Source organism: Muscardinus avellanarius (assembly GCF_963383645.1).
Source record: "Muscardinus avellanarius genome assembly, chromosome: 10".
NCBI lineage: Eukaryota > Metazoa > Chordata > Mammalia > Rodentia > Gliridae > Muscardinus > Muscardinus avellanarius.
The window spans coordinates 94,197,911-94,219,572 of NC_137796.1; the positions used below are offsets into that span (position 1 = coordinate 94,197,911).

Sequence of the window (21,662 nt, forward strand, 5' to 3'; positions counted from 1 at the left end):
CATGTATTCCTCCCTCAATCTCCCAAGCACTGAGATTAAAGGCATGCACCAATACACTCGGCTAGACATATGTATCTTTAAACACTAGAATCAAGCCAAGCGTGGTGGCGCACGCTTGTAATCCCTGCACTTGGGAGGCGGAGACAGGAGGATTGGGCAGGTTCGAAGCCAGCCACGTGTGCTGGCTTAAGAGACCCTGTTTCCAAATAAAAAAGTATAAAAATAGGTCTGGGAGTGTAGCCTGGAGGTAGAAGGGTTTCCAGGGACCCCAGTACCACACACACACACACACACACACCAAAAAAAACCCCACTAGAATCACACTTGGAGAGGTGTTCATCGTATAAAGGGTGTGCAGGAACACAGTAAGCAGGAGACGCAAATGCACACTCTGTCTTTATCAGGTGCAATGTCAATTAAGAGGCAGAGTATAAGAAATAGGTGCCAACACTTATGTGTTGGTCTCACTAATTTGGAAGCCAATCCACATAAACATGCATTTGAGCTCATGTGAGTTAAACACATCTATGCTATGACTCCGCTACTGGAGGATTTTTATCAGTTAGAGGAAGGGATAGGCAGAGAATATATACAAAATAAGACTGATTCCTTTTATTCTCCCAAATCTTTTTTTTACAAGCTCTAGACTCTTGGTTCATGGAGAATGAGAACTGGATTTTAGGGACCAGCTCAAAGCCTTTCTCTAGTGTGTGTTCACCAAATGAAATAGAACAGGAACCTCAAGGCTGCCCCCCTAGTAATAGTGAGGAGGTCGAAAGGAAATAGGCAGATAGGGAAGAGGCGTCGGTAGAAAAACTTAATTTCCTGAGGGGCGACGAATACTAATTAACTTCCAAGGCTCCTAAAAGAGACCAGCTCTTCCAAGGTTCAGAGATAAGAATGACCAAAGCTTCACAAAACCATCTGCTTACTAATCAACAAACCCAGGAGACATCACTGGAGCAAGTCTGACACCCCTACTGAAAGGAGACCCTCAAAGGACATGCAAATACCCTATGCAGATTTTAAGAACTGCCTTCCAGACTCCAACCAAGAGAAGACATGCAGAAATATATAAACCCCTAGACCAGTCACCAGGATAGTTACCCACTCTGGGAACCCCTCTCTGTTGCGGAGCTTTTCCTCTCTCTGGCAGGTCGTGTTAGCTTTGAGAGAAGGTGAAGTGCAACTGAAGGCACTTGACCCGGGCTACACTTGGGTAGTGACCTGAAGGCAGCTGCTGGACACCAGAGACCCAACAGCCCTTAGAGGTGTTCTGCCACTTTCCCTATTCCTTTCTAGCAGATAGCATGGACTTTGGGAGAACGCAGCTTGCAACGAAAGGCATTCGGCTTGGGCTACCCTCAAGTATTGTCCTGAAGACAGCTGCTGGACTTCAGAGTTCCGACAGCCCCTTAGGGGTGTTCTGCCACTTTTCCTGTTCCCTGTTGCTTCCAATAAACCTTTTACTCCCCTTCCTGCGGTCTGCGGGTGTCATTCTTCGCTCACCGCAGACAAGAATCCGGTAAAGAAACGCCGAGTTTCTTCTCAAGAAACTGTTTCATCTTAAGGAAATGCTGTGTTTCTTCTCAAGAAACCCCGTTTCAATAGAACGAATCCAGACAACAATCACCAATAGCTGCCAACACCACAAAAATATCACCTGCCTACAGTGCAAGCTCACACCACCACCCATGAAGCAATTTTGCCAAATCATCAGGTCTGAATTGGTTCAAGTCTCCATGCCACTACGTATTTGCAACAAATACACATGACAGAGGATCAGAGTTTAGACACTACAGGGAGGCCATCACCAAGCCCCCCATTCCCCAAAGAAGCAGCCAGAATATGGAAAATGACAAAGAAATCAACCATGCGGTTTCCTCCACCAATAATGTGCAAAAGAGAAAAAAGACAAGGAAGGAAACAAGAGAAGACACTTTTGTACACAAAGAAATTTAAGGAACGTATCAACTAAATACTGTATGTGGACCCTGTTTGAATCCTAATTTAAATAAAACAATAGTTTTGAAAAGATAAGGCCATCAGGAAAATGTCTACATTCACTTTTTCAAGATATTAGAGCCGGGTGTGGTGGCGCACACTTGTAATCCCCGCACTTGGGAGGCGGAGACAGGAGGATCACACAGGTTTGAAGCCAACCTCGCTGGTGTAAGAGACCCTGTTTCCAAATGAAAAGTATAAAATAGATCTGGGAGTGTGGCCCGGAGGTAGAAGGGCTTCCAGGAACCCCAGTACCACCAAAAAAAAAAAAAAGATATTAGAAAATTGTTGCCATTGATATTAGGAAATCTAACAAATGTTGGTATAATAATGGTATTGTAGTCTTGAAAGACAGCCCTTATCTTTGAGAATATATCTTAGAATCTTTAGGGATAAGAGAGTTTAACTCAGGATAATGAATATGCCGGGGAGGATTATTCATGAAAGACTGATTATAGAAGGTCCCTACTGAGCCTGGCTGATGGACACATGAGGATTCATTTTGTTTATCTGTCTACTTTTATAAAAGTTTTGTATTTTTTATATATATAAAATTTTAAAACAGAGAGAGGGAGGGGAATCCTCCATAAGAAATGGAGACACAAAGGAGATCTGAAGTTGACATGCATTGAATCTTATATTCCTCAAGAGATCATAGATATGCTTTAAAATGGTCTATGGAGCCAGGCGTGGTGGCACACGCTTGTAATCCCCGCGCTTGGGAGGCTGAGACAGGAGGATCGCGTAGGTTCGAAGCCAGCCTCAGCTGGCTTAAGAGACTCTGTTTCCAAATAAAATATAAAATAGGTCTCAGAGTGTAGCCCGGAAGTAGAAGGCCCCTGGGTTCCATCCCCAGTACCACCAAAAAAAAAAAAAAAAAAAAAGGCCTATGGTTCATTATAAGTTTAAATGCATGTTAACAATTAACGATAAAAATCAGAATGGAAACACAATGTCTAACTTTCAAACCACTGAAAATAGAAAAATGAGATAAAGAGCCTTTCACCCAAACTTTACTTCTAAAGGCCCTCTTCATCCCCCCAGGTCAAATAAACACTATTCTGCTTTTCCTTTTTCCTTTTACAATGGCATATCATGCACACTATAAGCTCTTTAACCCATCTGTGATTTCTTAGAATCTGATGTGAAGTGAGAATCTAATTTGTCACTTTTCCCCAAAGAGGTGGCCAATTGTCCCAGCATCCTTGATTGAATAATTCATCCCCTTCCCACAGATCTCAAATGCCAACTTTATTATATGTTCAATAATTATATACACTGCAGTTTGTCTGTGGGCCTCAGTGCTTTGTTCCACTGATCTGTCTTGAAGTATAGCAATGGGAGTTTTAATTATAGTCACTTTATAATATGCTATATGTTGGCAGAGCAAACCCTCCCTCAGTATCCTTATTTTCAACATTTTCTTGGCTATCGTGGCATGTTTGTTCTTCCAAGTGAACTTTCAAGTCAGTTTGTCAAGATTTTTTAGATACCAATAGAATTTTTTACTGCTCTTACACTTAGTCCCTGCCTTCCAAAAAATATTTGGGAATTGACTGAAGTGGTTTTAACATGTAGAAATTAAAGACAATTGCTGGGCGTGGTGGCACATGCTTGTAATCCCAGCGCTTGGGAGGCTGAGACAGGAGGATCGCACAGGTTCAAAGCCAGCCTCAGCTACTGAGTGAGGCTCTCAGCAACTAGTAAGACCCTGTTTCCAAATAAAGTATAAACTAGGTCTTGGAATGTAGCTCAGAAGTAGAAAGCCCCTGGGTTCCACCCCCAGTACCACACACACACAAAAAAGAAAATTGACACTTTTCAGCAATGGTTCATTCCATCAGGAGTTGACCATTCCCTTGTTAAGAATCTTATTTTACATACCCTAATAGAGTCTGTCATTTTCTCCAGATAGTTCTTAAACATTTCTCATTTAGTATCATCTGAATGATTTTTTTATGATATTGCTATTTGATTTTTTCCATTTTGTTTTCTAACCGGTCATTATTTACAAAAAAGAAAGCAATGCATTTTGTAAGCATTTGTTTTTAATTTGCAATCATTTTGGTGGGGTTTTGGTTGCTTTCTTTGGGTTTTCCAGTTAGAGAATCATTATTATCCCAAATAATAATATTTCTTCTTTTCCTCTTTTTGATAGGCACACCTCTTTTTTCTTTATATATTTGCACCCTTTTCCGAACAATATGAAGTAGGGGGAGGATAATAGAGAGCTGTCCATCACTGGGCTTTCCCCAGCTTCATCTCGCTACCCTTAAGCCACATGGGAGAGCTTTCTACCTCTTCTAATACTAACTTTTGGCCTTTGCATTTTTCTGGGAACCGCTCACAGTGTTCTTCCCAGTGCATTTACACTGTACTACACTACCTTGGATATATTAAGCATTTTCTCATTCTTTCTTCATACTGTATTGTTAGGAGGTTTTCATTTTTCCCCAAGGTTAATTTTCTTTATTCTAGCATTTCAAAGAAGTAGCCTATATTTATCAATTCCCATGGGGTTTATTATACTATATTAATTGCTATTTTTACCTCACCCCCCTTGTCCTATACATCAGTATTTGTATTCCTTACTGGATAGGATCATGAATTCTGAGATCAGACGGCCAGGTTTTTTTTTTATTTTAATTTATTTTTTTAATTGGTGCATTGTAGTCATATATCAATCACATTGGAGTACAAGACTTGAGAGGATATACAAGCACACATCATCCAATTAGCCCTCATCCAGCCCCCATCCCATTCCCTCCCCCTCCCTCAATCCCATGCTTGTTTGGTGATTAACTTTGATACATTTGTTTATGTACCTCCTGTGTTTTAAAGAGGCTCCATCCTCCCCTATTCCATACCCTCTGATTGGTCACCTTAGTTGCTTCACTATAGGGCCCTTTCTATAGCTCGACCTCTTCCTGTTGCCCCTTTCCTCCTAGTTCTTGCTGATTAGGGGAAGCATCTGGTTTTAATTTTCTGCGATATTTCTCTGTGCATGCCACGTTGCAAGTACCGATCCCACTCTTGACGGCCCCAGTAGTGGCCTGGCTACCCGGTGGACTGATCCAGACCTCGCTGGCTCAAGCAGCGGCCTTGCCTCATGGGAGGCCCTGATTCTGGTCTCGCTGGCCCCAGAACCAGCCTAACCCCTCGGCTGGCTCCGATCCCGGCCTCGGAGGCCCCAGTAGTGGCCTTGCCTCACGGCAGGCTCTGATGCCAGCCATTGGCCCCGGCACCAGCCTAACCCCTCGGCAGGCTCCGATCCCGACCTCAGAGGCCCCAGCACCGGCCTAGCCTCACGGCAGGCTCTGATCCCGGCCTCGCTGAGACGGCCAGGTTTTAATTTTATGTCCATCATGTGCAAACTACTTTATGTGGGAACATTATCTCAACCCTGTAATTCAGTTTCCTCTCTAAAAATTATAGTGATAATAATAGTCCCCAAAGCATGTGGTATTACCAGAACTAAAGAAATCAATCCATACTCAGGACTGTGCTTACCATACCATGAGCATTCAACAAACATCTGCTCCTATCATGTTACTGTTCTTTTTTGAAAACACACTTTTATTGGTGCGTTGTAATTATACATCATAATGAGGTTCAGAGTGATAGAAGCATGCATGCACACCGCACTTGGTGTGCTTAGCTCCAGATCCTACCACATTCCCTCCCCCTCCCTGTACATAACATTGAGATTGGTATTAATAACTTCATACAAAAATGCAGCGCTATCTGAACTGTTTCCTTCATCAAGCCTCCTTTTTCACCTCCCCCATGACCCTCCCTAAATCCCCTTCTGCTATTCTACTGGTATCTCTTCTCATTTATCTGAAATCCCTTTTGTTTCCCAATTTCTCTCAAGCTTCCACGTACAAGGGGAATTACACAACCTCTCACTTTCTGTGACTGGGTGTTCTCACTTAGCATAACTTTCTCTAGTTACATCCATTTTCCTGCAGGTGACACAATTTTATTCTTCTTTATGGCTGAGTAAAATTCCATTGTTCATATTTACATTTTCTTTATCTGTTCATCTGCTGACAGACACCTAGGTTATTTCCATAATTTAGCTAGTGTTAATTGTGCTGTTATATGTATGAATATTCATGTATCACTACAGTATCTTGATTTCAATTCCTTTAGAAAGATTCTGGGAGTGGTACAGCTGGGTCAAATGGTGGTTCCATTCTCAGTCTTCTGAGGAAGCTGCAGACTGATCTCCACAGTGGCTGTACTAATTTGCAATCCAGCCAACAGTGTATAAACATTCTTATTTCCCCACATCTTCATCTGTATTTATTATTGTTTGTATTCTTGGTGGTTGCCATCCTAATTGGAGTTGGATAAAATCTCAGCATATTTTTTATTTGCATTTTTCTTGATTGCTAATGATACTGGGCATTTTTTCATATATTGATTGGTAATTTACATTTCTTCTTCTGATAAGTGCCTATTTAGTTCAATTGTCCATTTTATTGGGGTTTTTGTGATACTAGAGATTGAATTTAGGTGTATTCTAACTCTGAGCTACACCCCCAGCCCTATTTTTATTTTTTATTTTTGAAACAGGGTCTAAGTTGCAGAGGGCCTCACTAAGTAGTTGAGGTTGGCCATAAACCTGCTATCCTCCTGTTTCTGCCTCCCAAGTACTGGGATTACAAGCATGTACCACCATGCCTGGTAGTTACTGGGTTGTTTTAGTATTAAGATTTTTAATTTCTTTGTGTTCTACCAGAGGAGTATCTGACAAAGATTTTCTCCCATTCTGTAGGCTATCTCTTTAGACTCTTGATTGTTTCCTTTGCTACATAAAAGCTTTTTTAATTTAATGCAATCCTATTGAATGATTCTCATTTTTATTTCCTGAGTTTTGGGGTCTTATGAGGAAGTCTCCACCGGTGTTTATATGTTGAAGAATTGGTCCTATGACCTCTTCTAGTAATTGCAAAGTCTCTGGTCTAATTTATAAGTCTTTAATCCATCTTAGGTTAACTCTTATGCAGAGTAAGAGACTAGAACATAATTCCATTGTTTTACATAAGGATAGCCAGTTTCCCTAGCACCATTTGTTTAAAAAGGTTGTCTTTTATCCAGCCTATGTTTTTGGTACCTTTGTCAAAAATCAACTGGCTATAGTGTGAGGGTTTGCTTCTGTATCTTCTATTCTATTCCAGGGTATATGTGTCTATTTTTATGCCAATACCATGCTCTTTTATTACGATGGCTCTGTAGCATAATTTGAAATCAGTTATCGTGATGCTTCTAAATTGGTTCTAATTGCTCAGAATTGCCTTGGATATTCTGGGTCTTTAGTTTTTCTAAAGTTTTAGGACTTTAAGTTTTTTAAAGTTTTTCTAGAGTTTTAGGACTTTTTTTTCTTGCTCTGTGGTACCAATAACATTGGTATTTTTAATAGGTATTGCACTGAGTCAGTGAATTGCTTTTTGTAGTATGCACATTTTGACACCATCTATTCTGCCTATCCAAGAATACAAGAGGTCTCTCCATCTTCTAAGATCTTCTTCGATTTCCTTCTTTAGTGTTCTGTAAATTTCACTGTAGAAGTCTACAAATTCCTAAGGATTTGGGGGGTTGTTTGTTTTGTTTTTTAGGCTACTGAGAATAAAATTGTTTTCTGGATTTCTTTTTCAGTGGATTTATGATTGCTGTATAGATAAACTATTTTTTGTAAGTTGATTTTTTTGGTCTTGCTACTTTGCTGAACTTATCAGTTCTAGAAATCTTATTGTTGAGCTTTTTGGATCTTCTAGTGTAGGATTATGTCATTTGTAAACAGAGGTCATTTCAGTCCTGTTTTCCCTATTTGTATTCTTTTAACATTTCCTTCTATTGCCAAATTGCTTTGGTTTGAATTTCAATTACCATATTAAATAGAAGTGGTGATAGTGGGCATCCCTGTTTTGTTTTGCTCCTGATGTTAAAGGGAATTCTTTCAGTTTTTCCCCATTTAGTATGATATTGGCTTTGGGTTTATCATCTATTGCTCTTTTGTGATGTTAAAGTAAGTTCCTTCTATCCCTACTGTCTTCAATGTTTTTAACATGAGTGGGTGTTATATTTTTTAAGCTGATTGAATTTACCGTTTAGTTCATTTATTCTCATTCCTTGTCATTAAAAATTTAACAATTTTAAGGCTAAAACCATTCTTTTGAGTACTTTTGGCTGTGTCTTATGTTTTATAATTAGTGCCATTATTGCTTTAAGTTTCTAAGTGGTCTATTATTATGGCTTAAATTCTTTCCTTGACCCAGAACTATTTAGGAAAGTCCCCCTGCTTCCATTTTCAAGTTGGTTGATTTATTCTAGAAGCTTTCTTTAAAACTCTCAAAAGCTTTCTTTAAAACTTCAAAAAACATCAGTTATGATTATCCTTATTCACTTTGGTGGGGAAGCATATTTAGTTTCTTAGTCTCTATAGAATTCCTGGTACATAATTGATATCCAGAAATAAATGTTTGGTGAATGAATGAACAAAATAATGAATATCATCAGCCATAGAAAGAAGAAAACATGGCCTCTTTATGGTAGAGGCCTTCCTGGCTGGTCCTTCCATGTCCCGGCACCATGGACAGGGATAGTACCTCACCATTAATAAGGTCTCTTGAGTCAGTCTTCCAATTAACCACAGAAATAAATAATCCATACCACTGAGACAGAATCAATATGCCAAGTGGCCTGAATACCCCTTATCCTCTTCTACAGAGCCATTGAGAACAGACTTTGGAAGCCGAGCTTCAGGTGCAGGCAATTCCCTTACACAGCATGTTTCTGAAAAGTTAAGCAAATCAAATTCCCCATTAACTAAAACACTTCAAAGAAAGGAGTAGGGCTGGCTATTTTAAGAAACAAACTAAATCCTTTTGTGATACAAATAAACACCCCCTCATTTCTGTTTGGCAAATTTAGGGTGAGACTAGCATTTCTTAAAAGAAGAGGCAACATTTACTGAATTGCTGGGAAATGTACTAGGTCCTACTTGCACACAGGTACCTGCTAAGTGCCAGGCATCTCCACGCTTCATGGTTTATTCAATTACTCTTTGCTCCCCGGGGTTTGAAAGCCTACAGCCTAGAGTCCTCTGAACCCAGTCTGTCGATATGCTTTATTAAGACTGCACAACAGGGTCACAAACTCAAATGCCTGATGGCTAGGTGAGCAGTAAAACTGTCAAGCAAGGTCTAGGGATGCACATATGGCCTGTTCAAAAGGGGAAGTAACTATTCAACTCCAGCCAAGACCGAGAAAGAGGTCCTGAGCGAGCTCCTGAGCTCTACCCACCTCCATTCCTCCTTATTACAAGCAAGGTCATGAAGAACACGTGCCATCTGTGTATGCCGGATGATGCCCCCCACCTCCAAAGAGGTCCACATCCTAATCCCCAGAATCTGTGACTATGTTGCCTGGCATGGCAAAACAGAATTCACAGGTATGATTAAGTTAAAGACCCTGGGATAGGGGATTATACTGAATTATTGGTTTACATTTCTTCCTTGACCCGGAACTAGTTATGAAAACTTTCTCATCATTTTCAAGTAGTTGCTTTATTCTAAAAGTTTCTTCAAAACTTCTAAAATATCAGTTATGATCTTACTTATCATTATCTGCTTGTGGAGTGGGGTCATTTCTAGCTTCTAATGTCTACTATAATTTCTGGTCCACAATGGTTATGTGCCATCAATAAATGTTTGGTGAATGAATTGATAAGAGAATGACCATCGGCACACACAGAAAGAGAAGAAAATATAACCAACTTTATGGCAGATGTCCTCCTGGCTGGTCCTTCCACGTTTCAGAACCAAGGACAGTGGCAACGCATCCCCATTGACAAGTGATAATTGGTACTGAATTATCAGGGTGCCCTGTGTAACCACCAGAGTCCTTATAAAAGGGAGACAGGAGAGTCAGAGATAAGCCATGAAGACAGAAGCAGAGGTTTGGGTGATACTATCACTAGAAGACACCATGAGCCAAGGAATGTGTGGGGGGAGGATCTAGGAAAAGGTGATGAACCGATTGTCTCCTAGAGCTTTTGTAAGAAATATAGTCCTGCTGACACCTTGATTTTAGCCCCAGAAAATCCATCTTTAGGATTTTGACCTTTAGAACACAAGGTAATAAATCTGTGTCGGGATAAAAAAAGCCAAGGATCAAAAACACTCCACTGATGCCAGAATCAGAGGACACAGTTAAAAGCCCCTGGGATACTTTTAAAGGACCCCTATGAGGTATCTGCCCCAGGAAAACATTGAGACCCCACTTCTTCACACTGCACTCCATTTTAAGGAAATTCACTGCATTTTAAGGAAAAATATATCAAGTCATGAGGCTGTATTTTTTTCTCTTTGGTGTTGATTGTCCTCTTCTCTTCAATTCTTTCTTGGGTCCACAGTAGAAAGCTGACATCCCAAGGAAGTAGACTTTGCCCTAAAGACATATTAACCTGAGACAGAAATTCCAGCATGGACTGCAGATAGCTGTGGTTGAAAAAAGAGCAGGGCCCTCAGCATTTTCCTGGGCTCTCATCTTGGGCAAGATGCCCCAAACTATCCAGCTCTTAAGAAATAAGTCCATCATGTACCCAATTCTATGTGTTTTGGTTTTGATTGTGTGTGTGTGTGTGTGTGTGTGTGTGTGTGTGTGTACTGGGGATTCTCCCTCTGAAATATACCTCCAGACCTTTTTATTTTTAAACAAGATCTCATTAAGTTGCTGAGCGTCTCACTAAGTTTTTATAAGGCTGACCCTGAGCCTGTGATGTTCTTCTCTCTCTCTCTCTTTTTTTTTTTTTTTTTTTTTGGTGGTGGTACTGGGGTTCCTGGAAGCCCTTCTACCTCCGGGCTACACTCCCAGACCTATTTTAACATTTTTATTTGGAAACAGGGTCTCCTAAGCCAGCGCGCGCAGCTGGCTTCGAACCAGCGCGATCCTCCTGTCTCTGCCTCCCAAGCGCGGGGATTACAAGCGTGCGCCACCATGCCCGGCTGTGATGTTCTTCTTACAGCTTCCCAAGTAGTGGGATTACAGTCATTGCCACCATGCCTGACTTGAACCCTCATTTACCATTGATAAGCTGAAGGACAGTAGCCCAGCTATTGTGTCTCTCTGAGCCTCAATTACCTCCTCCCAAATGGGAAGAATCATGGTCCTTACCTTTGCAAGACTGTTATGAAGCCCCAGCCACATGCTTGGATAAAAAGGGCCATTTGAGTTAGATAGAGGGGCCAACATGTGAATTTTGCTTTGTGATGACTTGGGAGGAGCACTCTTTTCTCCTAGACAAAAGCTGACTGGCAGGCTTCTCTGTATTCAACTCTGTCTTGTACCCAAGATAAAATGGGTTATCCCAAATGCTTTTGGGAACTGTGCCCAGGATCGACAACAGAAAGTCCTGGTCACCATTTCCACTCGACACCGGCTCACTGGTATGATAAGTGGCTCACGTGGTCCTGCTCCTTGAATCTGCAAAGGGCTCTCACATCTGTGATGCCATCTGAGCCTCATCACAGCCCTGCAAGGAAGGTGCTATGCTCCTCATTCTATCAGCAGGGATGCTGATGCTCAGAAAGAGGCCACTTGACCAAGGTCACTCAGCCGGTCGCCGGTGACACTTGCATTTGGAACCAAGTCTGGCTTCCTCCGGAGCCCACACTCTCCACTCATACAGTGCAGTCTTCTTTCTATTCGTCATCCCTCTCTCTGTTCCAGAAGAAATCCTCCCCCGCTTTCCTCACCCCTGCCGCTCAGTCATTTGCCAAATCCCACAGATTCTTCCCGCACAGCTTCTTTGAAACCACACCCTCCCGTCCGTTCCCCGCTGACTCCACCTCAACTACCCTCACCAACTCAGAGATGGAATTTTTCTCATAAAGCATTAGCCAGTCTCCCCAGAGCTGGACCAGCATGCCTTGATCAGAGCTCATCTCCACCAGCCAGAGTTTTGATAGCCATAGAGGAGATGAAGCCAGCAGTGTCACATCATTGTTAAGAAATCTAAATAGATGTCGTGAGTCAGCAGCACGGGATGGCACAGAACGAGCTCTCGATGAAGGTGCATTTGCTTTATTCCAGAATGAAGGAACTCCTGGTACAAGCGCTGAGGCCACCCTGCCTGGATTCTATGCCAGGTGCCCCTGTTAGTTACGTGACCTTGAATATACCCATTGACCTTGGTGTGTGTCCGGTTTCCCAGCATCTAAAATATGGGAATAATTATGCTTTCCTCCTAAAGTCTTTAATGAGGAGTCCATGAGTTATCATAACTCAGTGTATGGACACAGTAATGCCTAATAGATGCCAAGTAGTGTCAATATTATTCCTACCTACCTCCTGCCACCCCAGGAAGCCTACACGATCCTAGAAAATCCATCCTCCAAAGATTCAATTTTGGTATCATTTCCCCGCTCCAACACATTCACCAGCTGTTTATTGCCTAAATCTGTGCTGTCCGGCACAGTGGCTACTGGCCAAATGGAGCTATGTAAATCTAAGTTGATTAAGTAAAATTTTAAATTCAGCTCATCATTCTTGCTAGCTGCATTTCAAGTGCTTAATAACCCCATGTGAGGAGAGGCTGCCTATTGGGCAGTGCAGACACAAGTCATCTATCACTGTAGACATTCTACCGGACAGAACTGGCCTAAAATTAAGGTTCAAATACTTTAGCCTGGCATCCATTCATGGTCCAACTTTAAGTTCATCTTTTCTCACTCCACTGCTTATTATGCAGTGTGTGTGTGTGTGTGTGTGTGTGTGTGTGTGTGTGTGTGTGTTTCTGGAGACTGAACCCAGAGGCATTCTACCTCTGAACTACACTCCCAGCCCTTCTTTGTTTTTCATTTTATTCACACGGGGTCTTGCTAGGTTGCTGAGAGTTCCCGATGTCGCTGAAGCTGTTCTTGAACCCGTGATCCTCCTGTCTCAGCCTCCCTAGTACTGAGATCACAGGCCTGTGCCACACACCCAGCTTCTAAAATGCATAAGCATTTTATATATTCCTAGTGTACAAATTCGCTCCACACAAAAGATCACCAATTTACCTCGCATGTAGACCACAGATGAAATTAATTTAAAGCAGAGGATCTCAGTTCTCAGAAATGGTGCACGCCACAGGATGCTTTAGCCCGGTATCATACCCGTCCCAATGCAGGGGTTGCAAACTCAGGTCTCTGCAGAGGCCAGGCTGTAACTAAGTGAAGCAAGCCTGGTAGGATGCAGTTGGCAAAGGGTGCAGCCGTGACCCGGCTGAATAAAGAGCACGTGCCCTGCACAGGGACACTCAGCTCCAGCCAACAGCAGCCCTGGGTTTCATGGGTCTAGTGCTGCCAGGCATGATTTTTTTTTTTGAGGCTTTATGCAGGCCATCCAAACATATATATGTGCCACCAGTTTACAAGCTCTGTCTCAGATGGCCAACTTGCCTCAAATATTTATGCCTCCGTTACTTATATAGCTATAGCTAATATATCCTTGACCAGAGAATGGGGATAAGATTACCTACTCCACAGGTGTTTGTGAAGATGGGGTCAGATTCATGCATCGGGCTCATATCTAGTTTTTAATAAAAAGTACAAATGAATGAATGAATGAACAAATGAATGAGCAATGGGTGAACCATGAACGAGCTCATCTGGTCTCTCCCACAGTCAAAAATTGCTCATCACGTCTGAGTCAAGAGGAAGACAGCTGGGGCGCTGGGCGGTGGGAGAGCGTGTGTGAACCTGTGGGTGGCTGGCCTGGCACAGGCAAGCTGTGTGAGTTCAGAGGGTCATCGCAGCCCTGCTCTGCGAACGTTCAGCACGAAACGAGGATTTCTTTTTAAATGAGTGTACCATGCTTACTGTTTTAAAATTCAAACATTACAAATGAGCACACTGTTAGGAATCGCTGCTCTACTCCGTTACCAGGGGGAACCATTCTTTCTAGTTTCTTGTGCGATTCTTGGGTAAGATCTAGAAATATTCCCCGTGAGTGTCAGCAATATGTGCCTGCACATATGCAGTCAACCTTCTGATTCCGAGGGTTCCACATTCAAGAATCCCATCAGTTGCGGGTCAAATATACTTGGGGAAAAAAAAAAAACTGCACCTAGGCCGGGTGCAGTATCACATGCCAATAATCCCTGCTACTCAGGAGGCCACAGCAGGAGGAGCCCGAGTTCCTCCTAGCCAGCCTAGGCAACATAATGATACCCTGTCTCAAAAAAAAAAGTTCTTAAAAAATTTATGCATGTAGGAATATGTCACGATGAAGCCCACTATTCTGCACAATTCCTGTGCACCAATAAAAATTGCATCGCTACTGAACATGTACAGACTTTTCCTTGTCATTACTCCCTAAACAATATGGTGTAATGACTATTCACATAGCATTTATATTGCGTTAGGTACTGTAATCTGGAGAGTACCTATAATATTCAAGATAGTGAGTGCAGATTTCATGCAAACAGTAGGCCATTCTACATAAGGCACTCTGATGACTTTGTTGTCAGATTCAGGGTCCTAAAACACACCCCTCCAGGCATAAGAACAGAGATCATCCCTATTTCTTTTTTCTTTCTTATCTATGCCTCTTTTATTTTACCCATTCAATACATCTGCACTACTGGTTCTCAGCCCTGGATGTACACTTCCAGAACCTGGGGAGCCCTAGAAGAAAAGTGCTCCAGTCCTTCCCCCAGGCAGAGGGGGGAACCAAGTGCTGTGTGCATGTATGTCATTTTCAAGATGAATCACATTATGATGTGAGACTATAATGCACCAATTTAAAAAAAAATGGTAAAAAAAAAAAAAGAAAATAATAGCCGGGCGTGGTGGAGCACGCATGTAATCCCTGTGCTTGGGAGGCCGAGACAGGAGGATCACACAGGTTCGAAGCCAGCCTCAGCTACTTAGTGAGGCTCTCAGCAACTCAGTGAGACCCTGTTTCCAAATAAAATATTTAAAAATAGGAACTTCCGGGAAGATGGCGACCGAGAAAAGCGGGGCTTAAGAGTCCCGCTAACAACCAATCTCCATTACCACAAAAAGAGCGCCTTTCATAGCCAGAAAACACCATCACCAGAAAAACAAAAAAACCACCAGGCTCCAGAGAGAAAGCGAACTGAGAACAGAGCTCAGGGCCACAGAGGAGACACACGCGCCCCAGGACGCGGCAGCAGCGCCATACTGCCGGCGGCAGCGGCGAACTCAGCGGACGGCTACAGCAAGCCGAGGTGAGCCGATGCGGAACAGCCAGGCGGGATCTTTCGGCGCAGACAGCATTTAAAGCTCCCAGTGGCTGAGCTCAGCACACGCTGCAGGGATTCAGCGTGGAAATCAAAACCAGAGAAGAAAAAATACGCCAGCCTCATGGCCGAGGGCGTGGCAGAGGCGCCATATTGCCACCGGCGGTGGCAGCAGCAGTGAATTCACCGAGTCCAGTACAGCTACATCTACGTACTCAAGAACAGTGAGTCAAATTGCGGGCCACAGAGGAGAAATCCCAGTATTGTGCCTCCTGGGACTTGACCCAGTGAGGGAGTGGTGGTGGCAGAGATATCACACCATAGGAGAGCGTGCAACCTGGCACCCCCCATAGTTTAAAGCAGCCTCTATCGACTCCCTGGGTCGGAGACTCTGTGATACAACCCAGTAAAGGAGTAGTAGGGTCTGAGATAATACAGACTCGAGATCCAGAGCACCTTAAGTGAAGCCATAGTGACCCAAGGGAAGAACCCAGAGAAGGCACAAACCTCCGAAATCATGGGAAAGAGGAATAACACTGAAGTAATGAATGTGCACAACCCCACAACATCAGAACCTGATAAAACAGAAAATCAGAGATTTCTAGAAGATCAAATCAGGAAAATAACTGTAGAAATAATAGAGGTGCTTCGAAAAGAACTCAGAGAGAGCCAAAAAGAGATAAAGGATGCAATTAATGAAGTAAAGGCCTCAATTCAAAGCACAAACAACCGATTAGACCACATGGGGAACAGAATCTCGCTCTTAGAAGATGAGCAATCCAAAAATGAATGCATAGTTTCTAATCTAGAAAAAGATATCCAACAGCAGGAATCTGACATTGAAGAAATATGGGCCCATCTTAAGAGAGCTAACCTAAGAATAATTGGAATAGAGGAGGGAAAAGAAAGTGATACCAAAGGGATCAACAATCTCTTCAAGGAAGTAATAGCAGAAAATTTTCCAAATATAGAGCAAGAGGTTGATACACAGATCCAGGAAACTTATAGAACTCCCTTTAGACAGGATCCGAGAAGAGGATCCCCACGCCATATAATTGTCAAAATGACCAATGTGGAAGCCAAGCAGAGAATCTTAAAGGCAACAAAAACAAAGGGCCAAGTGACATTCAGAGGCAAACCAATTAGAATCACTCCAGACTTCCCAAACCAAGTCATGAGAGCCAGAAGGGCTTGGAGTAACATATTCCAAACTCTGAAAGAAAACAACTTCCAGCCAAAAATTTCCTATCCAGCAAAACTTTCTATCAAATTAGATGGAGAAATAAGAAGCTTCCATGACAAACAGAAACTGAAGGAATTTATGTCTTCAAAACCAGCGCTAGAGAAAATACTCAAAGAGATTAACTACAAAGAAGAAATAGGTAACACTCACCAGAACCAGAGAAACAAGAGTTTCCATCCAACAGACAACTAAGATTGGTTATCTGTGGAGATTCATTATTTATGTTAGTCTTTTACCTATCTCTAAATTGTATTGTTTGCCTTTATTGTTGTTAATTTTTAGGATTTCTAGTTGGAATATTAATATACCTTCAGATATAGCATTTGGAAATATTTTATCCAATTCTATTAGTAACTTTTAACTCTGTTTACATTGTCTTTGGATATACAATATTTTCTTTTATTTTTTAGGGAGTTTGTATATTCTTCTGTTGCCTGTGCCATTGAAATCATATCCAAGAAATCACTGCCAATTTCAATGTTGTGAGGTTTTATGACCCAGATTTTCTCCTAAAAGTTTATAGTCTTAAGATTTATATTTAGGTCTTTTATCTAGTTTGAGTTAATACTTGTATGTGGGATTAGGTAAGGGTCCAATTTTATTCTTTTCCATGTAATTATTATTTTTCAACAATATTTAGTTAAAAGATTATTATTTCCACCACCAAATGTTCGTGGAAACCTTGTCAAAAATAACTTGACAATATAGGGAAGAAGTTAGCTCTAGGCTTGTATTTAACTCCAATGGTCTATATATCTGCCTTTAGAACAGTACTACACTGTTTCAATTATTGTAGCTTTATATGGTTTGAAATCAGAAAATATACATCTTCTAGCTTTGTTTTTGCTTCGAGATTGTTTTGGGTATCTAGAGTTTATATTCCATATCAGGATAGATTTTTTTCTGAAAAATAAATATATGATAGTTTCACCTAAAAAAAAGAAAAAAATATTCTCTGGTAAGAAAGAAAGCAAAAAGAAATATTGAAATGTTATCTTTAAGTCATCAAAAGCTTGGTATCAGACAAATGAAACTGTTATGTGAGATTATCATTTTTAATTTTGGATAAATTGCTATAATACTAGATGTCAACCACTAAGCCAAGCATGGGAGGGAGGGATGGGGAGAGAATGGGATGGGGATCGGGTGGGGGCTGACTGGGCGATGTGTGCATGTATGTCTACAAAAGTCTGTATCCCACTATGATGTATGAATACAGTGCACCAATAAAATAAAATTAAAAAAAAATAAATAAATAAAAAAATAAAAATAGGTCTGGGAGTATAGCCCGGAGGTAGAAAGCCTCTGGGTTCCACCCCCAGTACCACCAAAAAAGAAAGAAAGAAAGAAAGAAGAGAGAGAGAGAGAGAGAATGAAAGAAAGAAAGTAATGGTAAAAAGGGTATCTACTCATAGAGTTACTGGGATTAAATGTGACAATGCATTAAAAATATTAACAGAAGATGGGTGTGGTGGTACACACCTGTAACCCCAGTACTTGGGAAGCTGAGACACGAGAATCACAGGCTCAAGGCTAGTTTCAGCAACTTAATGAGAGCCTGTTTCAAAATAAAAAATAGAAAGGATTGGGGGTATAGCTCAGAGGTAGAATGCTCCTGGGTTCGATCCATAATACCACACACACACTCACACAAATATTAACAGAAAAATAAATCCTAACACAGTAACTGGCACATAGCAAGTTGACCACATATATTAGCGATTGTTATGGTTATTGTTGTTGCTGATAATAATCAACCTCATTCTTTCCCTTCCAGCTGACAAGCCTGTCAAGGCAGAAGAGCCATGTGTTCTGTTCGCTACTGTCTCCCTAGTGCTGGCACATAATAGGAACTCAGTGATATCTCACTGGCTGGGTGACAGGTGGAGATTTGAAGCCAATGACCAGGAAACCATACTCCTCCAATTTCCTCCCCCGTCTTCCCCTTTTCCAGGCTATACTTTCTCATACTGTCCCAATGTATTTTTGGTAGAGAAGACAAAACCTTCTGACATCATCCTAGGCACTCTGAGACACAGTAAAATCATTGCAAAAACTCATTTTCTTCTTAATTATGTTTATTTGCTTTAAAAAGCTGGTGGAACCGAGAACTCAAGAAAAGGAAAAAAATCCTGGAAGGAGATACATGAAATGTTGGTGGTCAGGTTATGACTTTTGGACTTTCTTCTAATATGAACTTCCCTAATACTTTAACATAATAAAGCAAAGACCAATGCTTCTCTACCTCAAACTTTATGAGGCATACTTTAGTACATGAAAAGACACCGTTTTGGGATGTGTAGTTCAACACATTTTGGCAAAGGCATTATTACACCCCTGTAATTACTACCACACTGAAGATACAGAGCGCGGTGTCACCCCCAAAGTTCCCTGGTGCACTTCTGTGGTTAACCCCCTCCTCCCACCCACAGCCCTTGGCAGCCACCAATCTGCTCTCCGTTACTGTAGATCCATGGACCTGCACCGTGTGTGCTGTGTCTGTCATCTTTCACTCAGACTGATGTTTCTGAGACTCGTCCATGTATTTATCCATTTGAGTAGTTAGTTTTTATAGCTAAATAGGATTCATTCCATTACATGGTTATTCCAAAGTTTATTTATCCATTCATCTGTTGATAGATATGTCAGATTGGTTTCCTTTGGGTTTTTTTTTCCTAGTTTCTGGCCAGTATGAATAAAGTTTCTATGCACATTCATTTACAATATAATTAGGAAATATAATTAAACTCTACTTGGGTAAATGCCTAGGGGTAGAATTGCTGTGTAATATGGTAATTCTGTTTACCATTATAAGAAAATTCTACCATTTTCCAAAGTAGTTGTACCATTTTATTCTACCTCCATGCTACACCCCCAGCCTTTTTTATCTTTTGTTGGAAATAGGGTCTTACTAAGTTATTGAGCTTGGCCTCGAACTTACCATCTTCTTGTCTCAGCCTCCTAAGCACTGGGATTACAGGCATGTGCCAATGTGCCTGGCTCTACATTCCCTTTTAATAGGTTTCCATGTACAGTGGAGTCTCAACAAAAAAATGAAATTCGGCCTAAATGTGTAATCAAAGACACTAGCAAAGGTGGACAACTGTTAGCACCCCTGAAGCTGGAGGTTGGGTGAATGGTTGAACGGCACGGGGTGACAACATCCCAGCGAGGGCTGAAAGCCTGAAAGGGGGTCCACCCAGCAGCAGCCATGCCTGCAGAGGGAGTAAAGTAAAAATGGAAATACCCCAACCCTGTACCCTCCCACCCTCTAGTACTCTTGCTACGACCTCCCATGGGCTTAACTCAGACCAAAGACACCCAGCAAGAAAGCCTGGGAGATATAGTTCAACCTCTTAGTCCCACAAAGCAGGGCAGAAAAGGATGGAGAGTAGTGGTCTTAGAGGAAGCAACCAGCCCACCATTGGTCCCAGATGAGGGGAAAGAAAAAGCCAAGAGAAAATCTGAAATGCTCCAGAGGCCAGCACTTAACAAGCCCAATCCCAGGGGAATCTTGGCTGACATCACCATACTTTTACTATCCTGCCCTGATGGCAGCTACAGAAACAGTTACGGCCACTGCTGCTACTATTAATAAGACTAACAATAGCAACAGCTAATACTGCTTTAAGGGCGTACTATACCCCAACACATGCAAAATATTCATAGGCCTATCTCACATAACCCTCGCGGCTACCGTAGAAAGTAAGTCTATTGTTATTCTCCATGTTACATATAAGAAAAAGTTCTGAGCCAGAAAACTGAGACAGAAATCTAGAAAACCTGCCCAAGGGACTCCAGGGGCTGGTCAAGCCCTGACCACTTGCTACAGTTTGGATCTTACTGTGAGCCAAAATAAATCTTTACTCTTGATAAGTCCATCATCTCGGGTATTTGTCATAGTAACAGAAAGCTGACTAACACACCACTACTCCATACTGCCACCCTCAGAGTAGGACCAAAGGACTTGGTTTAGGTCTGGCTCCAGGACTTTCCCACCCTGTGATCATGCCTAAGTCATTCTGTGCCTCAGTATCCTCCTGTGTGAAATAAAAGAGTTGTCTGTTTATCCTACTCCGGGGATGATTGTTAGAATTTAATATAGTAACAGTTCAGCAAATATTTTGAGTCCCAGGAGCCTCTTAAGATCCCTGTTGATTTCTGAGCCTCTCAACAACTCTCTAAGGCAGCACATGCTTCCTTTCAAATAAGAAAACTGACTCAAAAAGAATTCAGCCACTCACCCAAGATTAAAGACTTAGCAAGAGGAAGAGAAGGGATTCAAACTCAGGTCTATTTACCTCCAAAGTCACACTCTGCCCTTCTGGGAAGAAAAGGAGGGGTAAAGTAAATGTACAAAGGTGAGGGTTTGATAGTCTGGAGTGGTAGCACATGCCTATAATCCCAGCACTTGGGAGGCTGAGACAGAAAGAGTGCAGGTTCAAGGCCAGCCTTAACAACTCAGCAAGACCCTGTTTCAAAATTAAAAAGGCTGGAGGTGTAGCTTGGAGAAAGGATGTTCCTGTGTTCAATCCCCAGTACAAGAAATAAAGAAGGGGGGGGAGAAGGAAGTAGGGAGGGAGGGAAGGAAGGAGGGAAGGAGGGAGAGAGGAAGGAGAAGTTGGCACCTTCTCCCTTAGATCCACATTTTTGCACACAATTCAGTCTGGTTCCAATGTCTGATGGTGTATAGCATGTGACATCTCAGAGCTACCAGGCAGTCAGTACAGTACAAGGGCCCTTACCTGCATCTCAGGTGTACTCTCACCTGCTGCAGAGCCCAGGTGTTACCTGTGGTACCTGTCCACTCCCCTCTGGGCACCCTTCTCTGACCTCCCAGAGTATATAGATATGCACAGGGGAAGGGGTGTTACTACCCTTTGGTATCTTCTGAAGGATGACATCATTGACCTTGGGCGCCTCCACCGACTTCCCAAGAAATCACCAAGGTCTACATACAAACATGCGAGCTGCTGCGGTCTCTGAGCTCAGCATTCTTGTCACGTCTTAATACCCTGTCACTCCAGCAACACTCATCCTCCACACACTTTGAAATCTCTTTTGCTTTATACTTTGCCAAAAGGTTCCAATTTTTTTATTCCTCTACTGGCATTGACATGATGTAGAAAGGAACATGTGAGCCAGGAGGGCTCAAAAATA

At 42.0% G+C, this 21,662-nt stretch overlaps 1 protein-coding gene across 2 annotated transcripts in view; it reads right to left on the reverse strand.

Annotated features, from left to right (window-relative positions):
• Window positions 1–21,662, reverse strand: part of PRKCB (protein kinase C beta) — a gene marked incomplete at both ends in the record, with an annotated part of 354,426 nt that overhangs the window by 208,143 nt on the left and 124,621 nt on the right. The gene's annotated exons all lie outside the window — the stretch shown is intronic.